The 15,576-nt window shown below is 59.6% G+C and overlaps 1 protein-coding gene and 1 long non-coding RNA gene across 7 annotated transcripts in view; one reads left to right on the forward strand and one right to left on the reverse strand.

Moving 5' to 3' along the window:
* LOC140468028 (uncharacterized) overlaps window positions 1-12,190 on the reverse strand; it is a 44,476-nt gene extending 32,286 nt beyond the window's left edge. Inside the window, exon 1 of the long non-coding RNA XR_011955573.1 lies at window positions 11,936-12,190. This is a non-coding gene — a long non-coding RNA (uncharacterized lncRNA). The remainder of the gene's footprint in view (window positions 1-11,935) is intronic.
* The window catches only part of smarca4a (SWI/SNF related BAF chromatin remodeling complex subunit ATPase 4a), a 106,919-nt gene continuing 103,226 nt past the window's right edge, over window positions 11,884-15,576 (forward strand). For all 6 annotated transcript variants that reach the window (XR_011955570.1, XM_072564172.1, XM_072564176.1 and 3 more), the window contains exon 1: window positions 11,884-11,987. The gene's annotated coding sequence lies outside the window, so the exon portion shown is untranslated. The remainder of the gene's footprint in view (window positions 11,988-15,576) is intronic.

The following is a 15,576-nucleotide window of genomic DNA, read 5'->3' on the forward strand; positions in this document are numbered from 1 at the left end:
ATCTCTCCCCCTCATTCCCCCCCCATCCTCTCCCCTCATTCCCCCCCACCTCTCCCCTCATTCCCATCTCCCCCCCCACCTCTTCCCCACTCCATCTCCCACATCCCCCATCTCTCCCCTCATTCCCCCCCCCTACTCACATCTCTCCCATCTCCCCCTCTCTCCCTCATTCCCCCCATCATCTCTCTTTCCCCCCCCACCCCCATCTCTCCCCTCATTCCCCCCCCCACTGCCATCTCTCCATCATCCCCCCATCTCTCCCCTCATTATCCCCATCTCTCCCCTCATTCCCCCCCACCCCCCATCTCTCCCCTCATTCCCCCCACCCGCATCTCTCCCCTCATTAGCCCCCACACCCCATCTCTCCCTCATTCGCCCCCACACCCCATCTCTCCCCTCATTCCCCCCCACACCCCAACTCTCCCCCATTCCCCCCCACCACCCATCTCTCCCCCCATTCCCCCCACCCCCCATCTCTCCCCCATTCCCCTCCACCCCCCATCTCTCCCCCCCACCCCCCATCTCTTCCCCCCCACCCCCATCTCTCCCCCCATTCCCTCCACCATCTCCCCCTCATTCCCCCCCACCCCCATCTCTCCCCCCATCCCCCCCCCCCACCCCCCTCCCCCCACCCCCAACTCCCCCCCATTCCCCCCCACCCCCCACCTCCCATCCCCCCCAACCTCCCCCAACCCTCCCCCCATCTCTCCCCCCCATCCCCCCATCCCCCATCTCTCCCCCCATTCCCCCCACCCCCCATCTCTCCACTCATTCCCCCCACCCCCATCTCTCCCCCCATTCCCCCCCACCCCCCATCTCTCCACTCATTCCCCCCACCCCCATCTCTCCCCTCATTCCCCCCCCACCCCCCCATCTCTCCCCTCATTCCCCCATCTCTCCCCTCATTCCCCCCCATCTCTCCCCTCATTCCCCCCATCTCTCCCCTCATTCCCCCCATCTCTCCCCTCATTCCAACCCCCATCTCTCCCCTCATTCCCCCCCATCTCTCGCCTCATTCCCCCCCACCTCTCCCCTCATTCCCACCCATCTCTCCCCTCATTCCCCCCCACTCACATCTCTCCCATCATTCCCCCCATCTCTCCCCTCATTACCCCCATCTCTCCCCTCATTTGCTCCCCACCCCCATCTCTCCCCTCATTCCCCCCCCATCTCTCCCCTCATTCCCCCCCCACTCCCATCTCTCCCATCATTCCCCCCATCTCTCCCCTCATTACCCCCATCTCTCCCTCATTTGCTCCCCACCCCCATCTCTCCCCTCATTCCCCCCCACCCACATCTCTCCCCTCATTCCCCCCCATCTCTCCCCTCATTCCCCCCCCACTCACATCTCTCCCATCATTCCCCCCATCTCTCCCCTCATTACCCCCATCTCTCCCCTCATTTGCTCCCCACCCCCATCTCTCCCCTCATTCCCCCCCCATCTCTCCCCTCATTCCCCCCCACTCCCATCTCTCCCATCATTCCCCCCATCTCTCCCCTCATTACCCCCATCTCTCCCCTCATTTGCTCCCCACCCCCATCTCTCCCCTCATTCCCCCCCACCCACATCTCTCCCCTCATTCACCCCCCACTGCCACTCTCCCATCATCCTCCCCATCTCTCCCCTCATTATCCCCCATCTCTCCCCTCATTTGCTCCCCACCCCCATCTCTCCACTCATTCCACCCCCACCCATCTCTCCACTCATTCCTCCCCCCCACCCACCATCTCTCCCCTCATTACCCCCCCAACCTCCATTTCTCCCCTCATTCGCCCCACCCCCATCTCTCCCCTCATTCCCCCCCACCCGCATCTCTCCCCTCATTAGCCCCCACACCCCATCTCTCCCCTCATTCCCCCCCATCCATCTCTCCCCTCATTCCCCCCCATCCATCTCTCCCCTCATTCCCCCCCATCCATCTCTCCCCTCATTCCCCCCCATCCATCTCTCCCCTCATTCCCCCCATCTCTCCCCTCATTCCCATCTCTCCCTTCATCCCCCATCACTCCCCTCATTCCCCCCCACCCCCCATCTCTCCACTCACTCCCCCGCACCCCCCATCACCCCAATCCATCCACCCCCCACACTCCCCCATTCCCCCCCACCCCCCATCTCACCCCCCATTCCCCTCCACCCCCCCATCTCTCCCCCCCACCCCCCATCACTCCCCCCATTCCCCCCCCACCCTCCACTCCCCCCCATTCCCCCCCACCCCCATCTCTCCCCCCATTCCCCCCCACCCCCCAACTCTCCCCCCAATCCCCCCCACCCCCCATCTCTCCCCCCATCCCCCCCACCCCCCATCTCTCCCCCCATTCCCCCCCACCCCCCACCTCTCCCCCCATTCCCCTCCACCCCCCATCACTCCCCCCCACCCCCCATCTCTCCCCCCCACCCTCCATCACTCCCCCCATTCCCCCCACCCCCATCTCTCCCCCCATTCCCCCCACCCCCCATCTCTCCCCCAATCCCCCCCACCCCCCATCTCTCCCCCCATTCCCCCCCACCCCCCATCTCACCCCCATTCCCCCCACCCCCATCTCTCCCCTCATTCCCCCCACCCCCCATCTCTCCCCTCATTCCCCCCCACCCTCATCTTTCGCCTCATTCCCCCCATCTCTCCCCTCATCCCCCCCATCCCCCATCACTCGCCTCATCCACTCCACCCCCATCTCTCCCCTCATTCGCCCCACCCCCATCTCTCCCCTCATTCCCCCCCACCCCCCATCTCTCCCCTCATTCCCCCCCACCCGCATCTCTCCCCTCATTAGCCCCCACACCCCATCTCTCCCCTCATTCCCCCCATCCATCTCTCCCTCATTCCCCCCATCCATCTCTCCCCTCATTCCCCCCCATCCATCTCTCCCCTCATTCCCCCCATCTCTCCCCTCATTCCCACACTCCCAACATCCCCCCAACACTCCCCCAACCCCCCAACTCTCCCCTCATTCCCCCCATCTCTCCCCTCATTCCCCCCCATCTCTCCCCTCATTCCCCCCCAACTCTCCCCTCATTCCCCCCCATCTCTCCCCTCATTCCCCCCCATCTCTCCCCTCATTCCACCCCCATCTCTCCCCCATTCCACCCCCATCTCTCCCCTCATTCCCCCCCATCTCTCCCCTCATTCCCCCCCCCCATCCTTCCATCTCTCCCATCATTCCCATCTCTCCCCTCATTTGCTCCCCACCCCCATCTCTCCCCTCATTCCCCCCCACCCCCATCTCTCCCCTCATTCACCCCCACCCCCATCTCTCCCCTCATTCACCCCCACCCCCCATCTCTCTCCTCATTCCCCCCATATCTCTCTTTCCCCCCCCCCACCCCATCTCTCCCCTCATTCCCCCCCCACTGCCATCTCTCCCATCATCCTCCCCATCTCTCCCCTCATTACCCCCATCTCTCCCCTCATTTGCTCCCCACCCCCCATCTCTCCCCTCATTCCACCCCCACCCATCTCTCCACTCATTCCTCCCCCCCACCCACCATCTCTCCCCTCATTACCCCCCCAACCTCCATCTCTCCCCTCATTCCCCCCCCACCCCCCACTCTCCCCTCATTCCCCCCCACCCGCATCTCTCCCTCATTAGCCCCCACACCCCATCTCTCCCCTCATTCCCCCCATCCATCTCTCCCCTCATTCCCCCCATCCATCTCTCCCCTCAATCCCCCCCATCCATCTCTCCCCTCATTCCCCCCCATCCATCTCTCCCCTCATTCCCCCCCATCCATCTCTCCCCTCATTCCCCCCATCTCTCCCCTCATTCCCATCTCTCCCTTCATTCCCCCCATCTCTCCCCTCATTTCCCCCCATCTCTCCCCTCATTCCCCCCATCTCTCCCCTCATTCCCCCCCATCTCTCCCCTCATTCCCCCCCATGTCTCCCCTCATTCCCCCCCCACCTCTCCCATCATTCCCCCCCCACCTCTCCCATCATTCCCCCCATCTCTCCCCTCATTAACCCCCCACCCCATCTCTCCCCTCATTCCCCCCCACCCCCATCTCTCCCCTCATTCCCCCCCACCCCCATCTCTCCCCTCATTCCACCCCCACCCATCTCTCCCTGACCCCGGTCGCTGCCTTCATTCTCCCCCACCCCGATCACTCCCCTCATTCTCCCCCACCCCGATCGGTCCCCTCATACTCCCCCACCCCGATCACTTCCTCATTCCTCCCCACCCCCGATTTCTCCCATCATTCTCCCCCTCAATCTCTCCCCTCATTCTCCCCCCACCTCCCGATGTATCCCCTAATTTCCCCCAAACACCCGATCTCTCCCTTCATTCCCCCACAGCCCGATCGCTCCCCTCATTCTTCCCCACCCTCAATTTCTCCCTCATTCCCTCACCGCCCCGATCTCTCCCGTCATGCTCCCCCACCCCCATCTCTCCCCTCATTCTCCCCCACCCCCATCTCTCCCCACATTCTCCCCCACCCCACATTCACCCCCACCCCCATCTCTCCTCACATTCTCCCCCACCCCCAACTCTCCCCTCATTCCCCCCCAACCCCCAACTCTCCCCTCATTCCCCCCCCAACCCCCAACTCTCCCCTCATTCCCCCCCATCTCTCCCCTCATTCCCCCCATCTCTCCCCTCATTCCCCCCATCTCACCCCTCATTCCCCGCCAACCCCCAACTCTCCCCTCATTCCCCCCCATCTCTCCCCTCATTCCCCCATCTCTCCCCTCATTCCCCCCATCTCTCCCCTCATTCCCCCCCATCTCTCCCCTCATTCCCCCCCATCTCTCCCCTCATCCCCCCCATCTCTCCCCTCATTCCCCCCCATCCCCCTCATTCCACCCCCATCTCTCCCCTCATTCCACCCCCATCTCTCCCCTCATTCCACCCCATCTCTCCCCTCATTCCCCCCCCACTTCCATCTCTCCCATCATTCCCCCCATCTCTCCCCTCATTTGCTCCCCACCCCCATCTCTCCCCTCATTCCCCCCCACCCCCATCTCTCCCCTCATTCACCCCCACCCCCATCTCTCCCCTCATTCACCCCCACCCCCCATCTCTCTCCTCATTCCCCCCATATCTCTCTTTTCCCCCCCACCCCATCTCTCCCCTCATTCCCCCCCCACCCCATCTCTCCCCTCATTCCCCCCCCACTGCCATCTCTCCCATCATCCTCCCCATCTCTCCCCTCATTACCCCCATCTCTCCCCTCATTTGCTCCCCACCCCCATCTCTCCCCTCATTCCACCCCCACCCATCTCTCCACTCATTCCTCCCCCCCACCCACCATCTCTCCCCTCATTACCCCCCCAACCTCCATCTCTCCCCTCATTCCCCCCCCACCCCCCATCTCTCCCCTCATTCCCCCCCACCCGCATCTCTCCCCTCATTAGCCCCCACACCCCATCTCTCCCCTCATTCCCCCCATCCATCTCTCCCCTCATTCCCCCCCATCCATCTCTCCCCTCAATCCCCCCCATCCATCTCTCCCCTCATTCCCCCCCATCCATCTCTCCCCTCATTCCCCCCCATCCATCTCTCCCCTCATTCCCCCCCATCTCTCCCCTCATTCCCATCTCTCCCTTCATTCCCCCCATCTCTCCCCTCATTTCCCCCCATCTCTCCCCTCATTCCCCCCATCTCTCCCCTCATTCCCCCCATCTCTCCCCTCATTCCCCCCCATCTCTCCCCTCATTCCCCCCCATCTCTCCCCTCATTCCCCCCCATCTCTCCCCTCATTCCCCCCCATCTCTCCCCTCATTCCCCCCCCACTCCCATCTCTCCCATCATTCCCCCCATCTCTCCCCTCATTCCCCCCCACCCCCATCTCTCCCCTCATTCCACCCCCACCCATCTCTCCCTGACCCCGGTCGCTGCCTTCATTCTCCCCCACCCCGATCACTCCCCTCATTCTCCCCCACCCCGATCGGTCCCCTCATACTCCCCCACCCCGATCACTTCCTCATTCCTCCCCACCCCCGATTTCTCCCATCATTCTCCCCCTCAATCTCTCCCCTCATTCTCCCCCACCTCCCGATGTATCCCCTAATTTCCCCCCAAACCCCCGATCTCTCCCTTCATTCCCCCACAGCCCGATCGCTCCCCTCATTCTTCCCCACCCTCAATTTCTCCCCTCATTCCCTCACCGCCCCGATCTCTCCCGTCATGCTCCCCCACCCCCATCTCTCCCCTCCTTCTCCCCCACCCCCATCTCTCCCCACATTCTCCCCCACCCCACATTCTCCCCCACCCCCATCTCTCCCCTCATTCCCCCCCAACCCCCAACTCTCCCCTCATTCCCCCCCATCTCTCCCCTCATTCCCCCATCTCTCCCCTCATTCCCCGCCAACCCCCAACTCTCCCCTCATTCCCCCCCATCTCTCCCCTCATTCCCCCCCCATCTCTCCCTCATTCCCCCCCATCTCTCCCCTCATCCTCCCACCCATCTCTCCCCTCATTCCTCCCACCCATCTCTCCCCTCATTCTCCCCCACCTCCCGATGTCTCCCCTAATTTCCCCCACACCTCCGATCTCTCCCCTCATTCCCCCACAGCCCGATCGCTCCCCTCATCCTTCCCACCCCCAATTTCTCCCCTCATTCCCTCACCCCCCCCGGTTTCTCCCCTCATTCCCCCCACGCCCGATCGCTCCCCTCATTCTCCCCCACACCCCGATCGCTCCCCCTCATTCCCCCAGACCCCCATCTCTCCCCTCATTCACCCCCCCACCGCCCCATCTCTCCCCTCATTCACCCCCCCACCGCCCATCTGTCCCCTCATTCCCCCCACAACCCCCATCTCTCCCCTCATTCCCTCCCAACCCCCCATCTCTCCCCTCATTCTCTCCCCTCATTCTCCCCCACCCCCATCTCTCCCTTCATTCTCCCCCACCCCCATCTCTCCCTTCATTCTCCCCCACCCCCATCTCTCCCCTCCCCCATCTCTCCCCTCATTCTCCCTGACCCCGGTCGCTGCCTTCATTCTCCCCCACCCCGATCGCTCCCCTCATTCTCCCCACCCCGATCGGACCCCTCATACTCCCCCACCCCGATCACTTCCTCATTCTTCCCCACCCCCGATCTCTCCCATCATTCTCCCCCCAATCTCCGCCCTCATTCTCCCTCACCTCCCGATGTATCCCCTAATTTCCCCCAATTTCCCCCCACACCCCCGGTCTCTCCCTTCATTCCCCCACAGCCCGATCGCTCCCCTCATTCTTCCCCACCCCCAAATTCTCCCCTCATTCCCTCACCGCCCCGATCTCTCCCCTCATTCCCCCCCACCCCCGATCTCTCCCATCATTCCCACCCACCCCCGATCTCTCCCCTCATTCCCACCCACCCCCAATCTCTCCCCTCATTCCCACCCACCCCCAATCTCTCCCCTCATTCTCCCCCACACCCCGATCGCTCCCCTCATTCGCCCAATCGCTTCCCTCATTCCCCCAACCCTCATCTCTCCCCTCATTCCCCCAATCCCCATCTCTCCCCTCATTCTCCCCCAACCCTCATTCTCCCCCACCCCCATCGCTCCCCTCATTCCCCCCCCACCCCCATCGCTCCCCTCATTCCCCCCCACCCCCATCGCTCCCTCATTCCCCCCCACCCCCATCGCTCCCCTCATTCCCCCCCACCCCCATCGCTCCCCTCATTCCCCCCCACCCCCATCGCTCCCTCATTCCCCCCCACCCCCATCTCCCCACCTCCCCCACCCCCGATCTCTCCCCTCATTCCCCCCACCGCCGATCTCTCCCCTCATTCCCCCCACCGCCGATCTCTCCCCTCATTCCCCCCACCCCCGATCTCTCCCCTCATTCCCCCCCCACCCCTCATCTCTCCCCCTCATTCCCCCCCACCCCCCATCTCTCCCCTCATTCCCCCCCACCCCTCATCTCTCCCCTCATTCCCCCCCCCACCCCCTCATCTCTCCCCTCATTCCCCCCCACCCCTCATCTCTCCCCTCATTCCCCCCCCACCCTCATCTCTCCCCTCATTCCCCCCCACCCCTCATCTCTCCCCTCATTCCCCCCCACCCCTCATCTCTCCCCTCATTCCCCCCCACACCCCTCATCTCTCCCCTCATTCCCCCCCACCCCCATCTCTCCCCCACCCCCGATCTCTCCCCTCATTCCCCCCACCGCCGATCTCTCCCCTCATTCCCCCCCACCGCCGATCTCTCCCCTCATTCCCCCCACCCCCGATCTCTCCCCTCATTCCCCCCACCCCCCGATCTCTCCCCCATTCCCCCCCCACCCCTCATCTCTCCCCTCATTCCCCCCCACCCCCCATCTCTCCCCTCATTCCCCCCCACCCCTCATCTCTCCCCTCATTCCCCCCCCACCCCTCATCTCTCCCCTCATTCCCCCCCACCCCTCATCTCTCCCCTCATTCCCCCCCCACCCCCCATCTCTCCCTCATTCCCCCCCACCCCCCATCTCTCCCCTCATTCCCCCCCCACCCCTCATCTCTCCCCTCATTCCCCCCCACCCCTCATCTTGTCCCCTCATTCCCCCCCACCCCTCATCTCTCCCTCATTCCCCCCCACCCCTCATCTCTCCCCTCATTCCCCCCCACCTCCATCTCTCCCCCACCCCATCTCTCCCCTCATTCCCCCCCACCCCTCATCTCTCCCCCACCCCTCATCTCTCCCCTCATTTCCCCCTTACCCCCCCATCTCTCCCCTCATTTCCCTCCCACCCCCCATCTCTCCCCTCATTTCCCCCCACCCCCCATCTCTCCCCTCCTTTCCCCCCACCCCCCATCTCTCCCCTCCTTTCCCCCCACCCCCCATCTCTCCCCTCCTTTCCCCCCACCCCCCATCTCTCCCCTCATTTCCCCCTACCCCCCATCTCTCCCCTCATTTCCCCCCCTACCCCCCATCTCTCCCCTCATTTCCCCCCTACCCCCCATCTCTCCCCCTCATTTCCCCCCCACCCCCCATCTCTCCCCTCATTTCCCCCCTACCCCCATCTCTCCCCTCATTTCCCCCCCCACCCCCCCATCTCTCCCCTCATTTCCCCCCTACCCCCATCTCTCCCCTCATTTCCCCCCTACCCCCCATCTCTCCCCTCATTCCCCCCTACCCCCCATCTCTCCCTCATCCTCCCCCCTACCCCCATCTCTCCCCTCATTCCCCCCTACCCCCCCATCTCTCCCCTCATTCCCCCCCACCCCCCCATCTCTCCCCTCATTCCCCCCCACCCCCCCATCTCTCCCCTCATTCCCCCCCACCCCCCCATTCCCCCCCTCATTCCCCCCCACCCCCCCATTCCCCCCCTCATTTCCCCCCCACCCCCCATTCCCCCCACTCCCGATCTATCCCCTCATTCCCCCCACCCCCGATCTCTCCCCTCATTCCCCCCACCCCCGATCTCTCCCCCCACCCCCGATCTCTCCCCCCACCCCGATCTCTCCCCTCACCCCCCGATCTCTCCCCTCATTCCCCCACCTCCAGATCTCTCCCCTTATTCCCCCACCTCCAGATCTCTCCCCTCATTCCCCCCACCCCCGATCTCTCCCCTCATTCCCCCCACCCCCGATCTCTCCCCTCACCCCCGATCTCTCCCCTCATTCCCCCCACCCCCGATCTCTCCCCTCATTCCCCCCACCCCCGATCTCTCCCCTCATTCCCCCACCCCCCGATCTCTCCCCTCATTCCCCCACCCCCCGATCTCTCCCCTCATTCCCCCACCCCCCGATCTCTCCCCTCATTCTCCCCCCACACCCCGATCGCTCTCTCATTCCCCCCACCCATCTCTCTCCTCATTCCCCCCACCCATCTCTCTCCTCATTCCCCCCACCCCCGATCTCTCCCCTCATTCTCCCCCCACACCCCGATCGCTCTCTCATTCCCCCCACCCATCTCTCTCCTCATTCCCCCCACCCCCGATCTCTCCCCTCATTCTCCCCCCACACCCCGATCGCTCTCTCATTCCCCCCACCCCCCATCTCTCTCCTCATTCCCCCCACCCCCGATCTCTCCCCTCATTCTCCCCCCATCCCCCCACACCCCGATCGCTCCCCTCATTCCCCCCACCCCCGATCTCTCCCCTCATTCTCCCCCCACCCCCGATCTCTCCCCCCACCCCGATCTCTCCCCTCACCCCCCGATCTCTCCCCTCATTCCCCCACCTCCAGATCTCTCCCCTTATTCCCCCACCTCCAGATCTCTCCCCTCATTCCCCCCACCCCCGATCTCTCCCCTCATTCCCCCCACCCCCGATCTCTCCCCCCACCCCCGATCTCTCCCCTCATTCCCCCCACCCCCGATCTCTCCCCTCATTCCCCCCACCCCCGATCTCTCCCCTCATTCCCCCACCCCCCGATCTCTCCCCTCATTCTCCCCCCACACCCCGATCGCTCTCTCATTCCCCCCACCCATCTCTCTCCTCATTCCCCCCACCCCCGATCTCTCCCCTCATTCTCCCCCCACCCCCGATCTCTCCCCCCACCCCGATCTCTCCCCTCACCCCCCGATCTCTCCCCTCATTCCCCCACCTCCAGATCTCTCCCCTTATTCCCCCACCTCCAGATCTCTCCCCTCATTCCCCCCACCCCCGATCTCTCCCCTCATTCCCCCCACCCCCGATCTCTCCCCCCACCCCCGATCTCTCCCCTCATTCCCCCCACCCCCGATCTCTCCCCTCATTCCCCCCACCCCCGATCTCTCCCCTCATTCCCCCACCCCCCGATCTCTCCCCTCATTCTCCCCCCACACCCCGATCGCTCTCTCATTCCCCCCACCCATCTCTCTCCTCATTCCCCCCACCCCCGATCTCTCCCCTCATTCTCCCCCCACACCCCGATCGCTCTCTCATTCCCCCCACCTCTCTCCTCATTCCCCCCACCCCCGATCTCTCCCCTCATTCTCCCCCCACCCCCGATCTCTCCCCCCACCCCGATCTCTCCCCTCACCCCCCGATCTCTCCCCTCATTCCCCCACCTCCAGATCTCTCCCCTTATTCCCCCACCTCCAGATCTCTCCCCTCATTCCCCCCACCCCCGATCTCTCCCCTCATTCCCCCCACCCCCGATCTCTCCCCCCACCCCCGATCTCTCCCCTCATTCCCCCCACCCCCGATCTCTCCCCTCATTCCCCCCACCCCCGATCTCTCCCCTCATTCCCCCACCCCCCGATCTCTCCCCTCATTCTCCCCCCACACCCCGATCGCTCTCTCATTCCCCCCACCCATCTCTCTCCTCATTCCCCCCACCCCCGATCTCTCCCCTCATTCTCCCCCCACACCCCGATCGCTCTCTCATTCCCCCCACCTCTCTCCTCATTCCCCCCACCCCCGATCTCTCCCCTCATTCTCCCCCCACCCCCGATCTCTCCCCTCATTCTCCCCCCACCCCCATCTCTCTCCTCATTCCCCCCACCCCCGATCTCTCCCCTCATTCTCCCCCCACACCCCGATCGCTCCCCTCATTCCCCCCACCCCCGATCTTTCCCCTCATTCTCCCCCCACACCCCGATCTCTCCCCTCATTCCCCCCACCCCCCGATCGCTCCCCACTGCTCTTCTCATTCCCCAACCCCAGATTACTTCCCTCATTTGCCCCACGAGCACTCCCCTAATTCCCCCTCCCTACCCCGATTGCTCCACTCATTCCCTCTCCCCACCTCCTCATTGCCTCACACCTCCTGATCACCCCCTCATTCACCCTCCCAACCCTCTCATACCCCCACCCCCTCATCTCTCCCCTCATTCTCCCCCACCTCATGACTGCTCTCCTCATTCCCCCTTCCCACCCCCGATTGCTCCCTCACTCCATGATTGATCCCCTCATTCCGCCCACCCCCGATTGCCCCCTTCAAACCCCTTCCCCCCCCCCACTCCCTGATTGCCCCCATCATTTCCTCCCATTGCCCCCTCGTCTGTCTGTGTGTCTGTCTCTCCCTCCCTCCCCCCACACCCGCAGTCCGGCCTCTGCGCATGCTCGCTGGCTGCCAGCCCGGCTCGCGGGCTCGCGGTCTTACCGGCCGTTTCTCTTTGTTCCATTAAACAGCGCGAGCGGCGCCTCCAGTCCAGGTAAAAGCCTCTCGGCTTCTCATCTCCTCGGGACTGGGCCGGGCCGAGTAATTGGGACTGGGCAGCGCGAGTGACGGGCGGGCGAACGAACGAGGTCCGCTACCGGTTTGCTGTTGAATGAGGGGCGGCGCGGCTCGTTGCCCCGGCGCCGCTTTTATTGTTTAAAAGGCGAGAGTGAGCTGCAGGCCCCGCCGCCCGATATGGTGGCGCATTCGGACTAAAATTAATTAGTTTATATTGCGATTAATTCAAAATATATTGTTTAGCCAGATCTGAACAGGGGAGGGAACTGCGTGGCTTTATTGCGCTGATCGGATCAGCTGTATTATTCTGTACATGTGTGTGTTTCTCACACTAGGGCTTTCTGCGTGGGTAGCTGCTGAATGAACAAAGCATCAATCTCTGCTGTCTGCAAATACGTTTTTTGCTAATTCAAAAAGAAAAAAAAACTTTATATTGTTGCATAGGCGATGCTTTTAAATATCTCTTATAGTATGTTAGAATGTGATCCATGGTATATTTTAAGTTGCAATGATGCCCTATCAATATGACCCCATTTGAATGTTTTACCTTCCCCTTTTGTTGTCCCAATAAATCGAAAAATATAGTCGTTTACAAGTTTTTGTTATGATTGTGGAGGTATCTGTTCTGAATTGACGCTGCACCCCACTAAATATTGTTGTTTATAGATTTTCCATTTATTTTAAGTCTTTTGCGTATGTCAGCATAGATATCAGGGTCTGTATTGTTTATAATGTAGTTTGTGATGACCTGGTTTATTATTCAAAATACAATGTGGATGTTGAGATAATTTTAAAGACTGTGGCTGCTGAATGTTTTTTTTATTTCACGTTTTCCCCTGACCCTGGTAGTATGAATCCAAGTAAGCAAATAAGTATTTGGAGTTGTTTAAAGATGAAAGTATAATAGTTTGAACAGTTCAGTGTTGCCTCCTGCCTGGAATGTACTGTTCCAAACTAAGCCCTCTTCCCACATACTTCTATTAACCAACTGTGATCCTTGCAGCCCCACTCTCCCCAATCGCAGAAAGAGAGAATTAAAAGCAGCTCTCTTATAAACTAACTTTGCCTCCTGTTGGGTGCAAAGGATGGCATTGATGGATGCAGCAGTTCACAGTTCATTTCATGCAGCTCTTCTGCGGAGGCTATGAAAAACTTGAAAAGTTCTTTCTTTTAAAATTTAATTTTCCTGTCAAAGATTTTGTGGGGTTCAGGGAACTGCACACATTTCTGCCCCTGGCAACTTTGGCAAACTATTTGACTGGATCTATTGCAAAGGAGGACTGCAGATGCTGGAGAGTCAGAGTCAAAAAGTATGGCATCTGAAAAGCACAGCAGGTCAGGCAGCATCTGAGGAGCAGGAGAGTCGACATTTTGGGCAAAAGGCCTTCCATCAGGAATGTGAAAGTTCATCAGGTATCAGGTTCTATTGCAAAGCCTGCTACAATCTTCACCAGTTGAGAATTAATAAATGGAAATACTGGACTAATCAGCAAATGAGGCATAATCTGTAGAGAGAGAAAGACAAATGCAGATGTGTTATCAATTAACTTAACAGGAAGTTGAAGTTTTCAATAGTTTCTAAAAGTCAGGGAAGACTGATGGGAATGAATGAAAAGGGAAGGTGATAGTGATTATAAATGGGAATCATGATTGACTGCCTACCTATTGGTCTGACAAGATAGAAGTAATGATCTTTATTTTGTGTTACATATGTGTAACACTAATCTACAATTGGATCCCTCTAGATACAGATCTTTAAAAATGTGAATTTTACATAGGAAGGACAGTCCCTGCAGTGATAAAGTGTCCTTGAATTGCTATTGTGGTGAATTGGTAAGAGGCACAAACTTAAATCATGAAAGCAGCATTTTTAAAAAGCACTGGTGGCTGATCTCAGTCAGTTGTTCTGACCAAAAGGTGTAGGCTATGTTTCCAAAACATGATCAATTCTGCAACTAATAAAATGAAAGGTGGAAGGACTTGTCTCCAACCTATATCATTCTTTGAGCAGAAAGCAGAGATAGGGCAGCTCAGCTGCGTGATGGAGTTAGCACTTGCTTCACAGACAAGAGGTCACACAGGGCAAGCTTCAGAGCTGCTTGCCATCCTTATCTCTCGACCCTGGAGGCTCCCTGCCTCCATTCCTGATGAAGGGCTTTTGCCCAAAACGTTGATTTTCTTGCTCCTTTGATGCTGCCTGACCTGCTGTGCTTTTCCAGCACCACTCCAGTCTAAACTCTGATTTCCAGCATCTGCAGTCCACACTTTTGCCTATTTAGATCTGCCAACCTCATTTGGTCTGAACTTTATCTTGTCAGCTAGACCATTTAATTGGAGGGATGACTCAGTGAGAGATGGGAAGAAACTTTTATTTTAACTTACTTATGAGAGTACACTGTGGATCCGTTTTCTCCATAATGTTATTGCCCTCTTCCAACTGATCTGGTTCCTTCTAGAGTATGTCCTTCAGCAGGAGTTGCCACGGTGGGCTCAGATGCAGCTTGTTTGGACTGTCCCTGCTTGTGACTGTGTAAAGACGCACTGAGGTTTTCTCAGCCCTTGGGGATTAGCAGCTGTGTGGACTGTAATTTGAGCCCACATTGTGCAGTTAAATTCTTACTGACCAAAATTATCAAGGCATTATTGGGAAGTTTGTTGAAGTCTGTGTTTCCTGGGCGGCTTTGCCCCTCTAACCCGTAAGATGAAATTATGATATGTGTGCTGTGGGCAAAACTAAACACAAGAGCTATGGTGAAAACTGCATTAGACCGCAGTACAAAAACAGAGATTGCGGAGAAACTCAGTAGGTCTGGCAGTATCTGTGGAGAGAAAGCAGACTTAACATCAAATCCCCCAGACAGCACCTTCCACAACAAGACCACGTCCATCTAGAAGGACATAGGAACACCACCACCTTCAAGTTCCCCTCCAGCCCACTCATCATCTTGATATGGAAGTAAAGCGCTGTTACTTCACTGTTGCGGAGTCAAAATCCTGGAATTCCCTCCCGAATAGCTTTGTGGGTCAACCCACAGCAGGTGGCCTGCAGCGGTTCAGGAAGATCGTTCATTCCCACCTTCTCAAGGGCAACTAAGGACGGGTAACAAAAGCCAGCCCTGCCAGCGGTTCCCACACCATAATGAATAAAAAAAAATTCCAGTAACCCTTCCTCAAAAACAAGTGATGTGTTTTCGTTCCACATGTTTAACCAACAATAATAGGCATTTGTATCGCACCTTAAATCTTCCAAGGTATCAGCCAACATTTGACACGTGTTGATCTCGGAGTTTGTAAATCAAGAAAATTTGAGCAACTCTTCACTGCTATTTTCTCCCAACCCATGTCTTGTGTCACTCTCTTTCACCAACCCTTCTCACGTGTACTGTCCTCCAAACCGCAGCCTTTTCACCGTCTACCCTGCCGCGGTTCCTTTGTGAGAGCGAATCAATGTCTCCGAGCCCAAGTTAATTGAACCTGTTCATAGTGATGTGAGGATAATTAACCGCCCTACTGTCGTGGGAATAATAAATGAGGTTTAAAGCCTAGATTTGGAATGACGGTTCCCT

The sequence above is a fragment of the Chiloscyllium punctatum genome, chromosome 46, assembly GCF_047496795.1.
Source record: "Chiloscyllium punctatum isolate Juve2018m chromosome 46, sChiPun1.3, whole genome shotgun sequence".
NCBI classification, from domain to species: Eukaryota; Metazoa; Chordata; class Chondrichthyes; order Orectolobiformes; family Hemiscylliidae; genus Chiloscyllium; species Chiloscyllium punctatum.